At 45.0% G+C, this 4,530-nt stretch overlaps 1 pseudogene; it reads right to left on the bottom strand.

The window, feature by feature from the left end:
- Positions 1 to 572: 572 nt before the first annotated feature.
- On the bottom strand, positions 573 to 2,037 carry LOC132211490 (annexin A11-like; annotated as a pseudogene).
- Positions 2,038 to 4,530: the final 2,493 nt, after the last annotated feature.

Raw genomic sequence — 4,530 nt, 5'->3', positions numbered from 1 at the left:
TTTTTTCCAGAGCTGACTGACTTTAATTTAGAAACAGCTTTTGGCTACCACCATTTAGGTTTAAGGCACATTCTCAACTACAAGAACCCCTGCCACTAGCAGGGAGCTGGTTTTGTTTTCGTGTTTTACATGGAAAAAGGAACAGATGACTTTCTGGTCTTGTCTTTTCTTTTCTAAAAAGCAGTGAGTTTGGCAATAACAAAGCTCATGACACATTCTCACCAGATCCAGATTATCCTTACAGATCTCCCCTCAGTGAGGACATGACGCTGCACCACCTGACCTCTCTCACCTGAAATGTGTGTGGCATCAGAGGGACTTGTATGCACCTGTCTGGCAATGACTACAAAAAATACCTATAAATAATATTAAAATTACATGACTAAAATGAAGCCCAGTGTCTCAGCTACAAGCAAAGGGGAATGAGTCAGGAAACAAAACATCTACTTTAGCAGCAAGAGACTGAGGGGTGGGGAGGAAAAGGCATCCTGAGAGAGTTCCCAGGCCCTTCAGCAAGAGCACAACATAAGATCAGGAGAGGTGAGTGGAGGTCAGGGCCAAGGCTCCAAGGACTGTCAGCACTGGATACCTGGGGGGTTATTTTGTGGGTTTGATGGAAACAGACATTCTTTTGGCCTTTTCCTGGCACCACTGTTGCTGGCAGGTGGACAGAAGTGAGTCACCAGTCATCACTCTGTCCTTGCCACCACAGATCTTCAGCAGAATCTTCCAGTAATCCCCCGAGGTGTCTCCCATGATGTCACGGTACAGCGATTGATGTCCAGAAGGTCCATCTCGCTATGAGATACCATGATATTCATCAGGGTCTGGCCCTTTGTTCCTACTCGGCGCATGGCCCAAAGAAGGCAGGAGTATTCTTGAGACATTTCACCACAGTCAGCATGCCTTGCTTCAGGTCCCTGGACATATACCAGCAGATGCTCTTCTCAGTGTCTTGACCTATCAGTCACTGATACTCATTGAAACTGCCATCAGGTAGGCCAAGCTCTGGGAGCACAGGACTGCATTGAACTTGGACCCATCTGTTCCCAGGAGGACATATCTGTAGAGCAAGCAACATGTCCATATGTGTGCTTTCATCCTCGTTTTCCTGAGAGAGAGAGAGATGAGGCGTGCTGGAAGTGCCCTGACATGTCGCTGTGAATGGCCTCCTCCGGGGTCTTTTTAATTCTCTTTGGTAGGTTCTGCTCAATTCCCAGCTGTGCTTGCTGTGGGAGGCAAGGCTCTCCGTCAGGAAGGTTTCATCAAAGCCAGCCCCTTGATGGCTTCCTTTATCTCATGAACATCAAAAAAGACTGGGGTCTTCATCGTGGCCAAGATGGTCTTCTCAAAGTTTCCTGACAGTTCAGGCTTCAGATCTTTGATCAAATCCTTCCCTTGCTTAAACTGTTTTGAAGGACAGGAGGATCTGCTGTCGCTGCTTGGGGAGCGACTCCCAGGCAGTCCATGATGACCTGCTCCTTAGTCCCAAAGCCTTTCATAACCCTTTGCAGGACCTCGGCCTCTTGCAAGGTGTCAAAGCATCTGAGATGGTGCCTTGTTTTCAGGTGGGCTGAGGGCACAGCAAGGGCGATGGTCCCAGACCCTTAGTGTCCTGGGAAGCTTAGCACCAGCTGTTGCTGCGGTTGCTGCTGCCTAGGAGGCGGCATTGGTGGCTGCCCAGGGCATGTCATTGGCTGATGCCCAGGGTAGGCCTCAGAGGGCTGCTGTCCAGGAAGTGGCATAGGCTGGCCTGGTACAGGGGTCCCTGGGTATGGCAGGTCTGGAGGCATCCCAGATGGCAGGTTTCCTCCAGGGGGCTGGTACATTCCCTATGGAGCAACTGGCTGCTGGGTGGAAGGGGGCTGCCCAAAACTCCCAGGGGCATAGGAGGGTGACCATCCCTGGGGCCCCAGGGTACAGGTTTGGCACGTTGGGTATCATGCTGGACTTGTTGGCTGCCATTCCGGAGAGGCGGTCCTGGTTGAACTGCCTTGTGTATGTAGTTGGCCAGTTATCCAGCCCAATAGGGGGCATGTTGGGCCTAAGGGTAGCCAGCATCTCTCCAGGGGCTAAGACCTAGTACAACTAGGCGGGGAGCCACTTGCAGGTTGAGAGTAATGTGAGTAGCTCATGGTCAAATCCTGCCACTGGTCTTCGGGGTGAGAAGCTGAAAGGGGCGAATGGGGACATGGGGCCTGGGGCACATCACCTTGGGTCAGTTGGAGCTCTGTCCCACAGTAAGCCTTAGATTTTGAGGTCTTTTATTTACACACAAAAATCTCTATAGGGCAAGACAAAAGAAAAGTCCACAATGAATTTTGAACTCTAACTTTTAAAATGGTTAGAGAAATTTGAACCTCCAAGCATAATTGAGACCAAGAGTCTATGAAAATGCCAAACAAGAGAAAATAGGGAATTCTAAATGGTGCTTGATAAACACTCATTCAATATCGCAAATACTCACGCAGGGGACGACATGATTTGGTTGGGCAGCAGTTATTGTTAAGGGAAAATAAAGTGGAAGAAACTGAAATATTTAGGTACCTATCAAGAAGTGATGAAAGCCAGCTGTGGGAAAAGATTCTGTAAGGGAGAGTTTCTGTGTTACAAAGGAAATAGCTGTCCATTGTCAAGGAGGGAATCGGTGAGATGGAAAGCAAGGAAGCCTACCACAATAAGATGCCATATTCAAAAAAGCTCTATTCACAAATAAACTCAACATTTTCTTCTTACTGTGCCGTGGTAGGAAATTTTTCTTCATCACTCTTATAAATGAACATGAAACTTTTGTGGCTGTTTTAATATTTGCATTTTAAAATACCTCCTGGGAGTCCAGGAACATATTATGTTGTGTCTATCATTCCACGGCTGCATTTATTAGCTGGGATGGGGGTGGGGGGATGTCTACAGCAATTTTCAGAAGATGGTACTTCAGTGCTAAAGGCTGAATGTCCCTCTGACACATTTGTGACAACAAATAAATAAGTGATTCTGAATTATTCTTAACATACAGGGGTGGGCAAAAGTAGGTTTACAGTGGTATGTAAAACAGTTTATTCTTGCATTATTATTGATTAATTATTGGATTATTTCTCTGTATTACAACTGTAAACCTCCTTTTGCTCACCCCTGTATTTAAATATTGAACGTTATTTATATTCTGTCAGATCTGTTAGCATCACCTTTCTTGTAATAAATATAATAATGGTGATAGTTGATAACAGCCACTGGCTATTATTACACAAATTTTCTGTGTTTTTTAATTGAATTTATTGGGGTGATATTGGTTCTCAAAACCATATAGGTTTCAAGTGTACAACTCAATACGATATTGTCTTCACACTGCATCGTGCACCCATCACCCCAAGCAGAAACTTTTTCTACCCATATTTCCCCCCACCCCCTTTTTCCCACCTCACTAACCCCCCCGCCACCACTTTTCCCTCTGGCCATCACCACACTGTTGTTTGTGTCTGTGTGTTATACGTGTATGTTTTTTGGTTAATCCCTCCACCTTTTTTCATCCAGTCCACCAATCCCCCTCCTGTTTGTCAGTTTATTTTGTTCATTAGATTCCACACATAAGTGAGATCATATGGTATTTGTCTTTCTCTGACTGGCTTATTTCACTTAGCATAATAATCTCCAACTCCATCTATGCTGTCCCAAAAGGTAAGATTTCCATTTTTGTTTTTTTATGGCCGAGTAGTATTCCATTGTGTAATGTACCACAGCCTTTTTCTCCACTCATCTACTAATGGGCACTTGGGTTGTTTCCAGATCTTGGATGTTTAGTTGTAAGTAGTCCATTAAAATATTTTACTGTAAAATGTGTGACAACTAGAATATGGGACTGACTGTACACATAGCCACAGTTAAAGTTTCTATATCACATGTTTTAAAGCAGCATTATAGACTGGAAAGCTACTGATAAACTGAAAGTAGCTCCTCTCAGATATTCATTAACAACATTGTGACAGTAAATGTCGTGTGTCAACTTGACGCGACCATGGGGTACCCAGACATTAGGTTAAACATTATTTCCAAGTATGTCTGTGAAAGTGTTTCTGGATGAGATTAACATTTGAAGCAGTAGACTGAGTAAAACAGATTGTCCTCCCCAGTGTGGGTGGGCCTGGTCCAATCCATTGAAGATCTGAATAGAATAAAATACGAATAAGAAAGAATTCTCTCTCTCTCTCTCTGCCTGACTGTCTTTGAGCTGAAACATGGGTCTTTCACTGCCTTTGAATTCAGACTTGGAAAGAAATGTACACCATTGGCTTTCCTGTTTCTCAGACCCTGACTGGAGGTACTAATATACCATAGGCTCTCCTGGGTCTAGACTTCTCAGCCTCCATAATATATCTCCTTGGAGATAGATAGATGAGAGAGGGAGAGAGGGAGAGAGGGAGAGAGGGAGAGAGAGAGAGAGAGAGAGAGAGAGAGAGAGAGAGAGAGAGAGATTCCAATTGGTTCTGTTTCTCTGGAGAACCCTGAGTGCAAACATAAAGTACACTGGGGCCT

This window comes from Myotis daubentonii, chromosome 10 (genome assembly GCF_963259705.1).
Source record: "Myotis daubentonii chromosome 10, mMyoDau2.1, whole genome shotgun sequence".
NCBI lineage: Eukaryota > Metazoa > Chordata > Mammalia > Chiroptera > Vespertilionidae > Myotis > Myotis daubentonii.
Note: the sequence above shows the minus strand (reverse complement) of the source record. Positions and strands in the feature narration are given on the sequence as shown.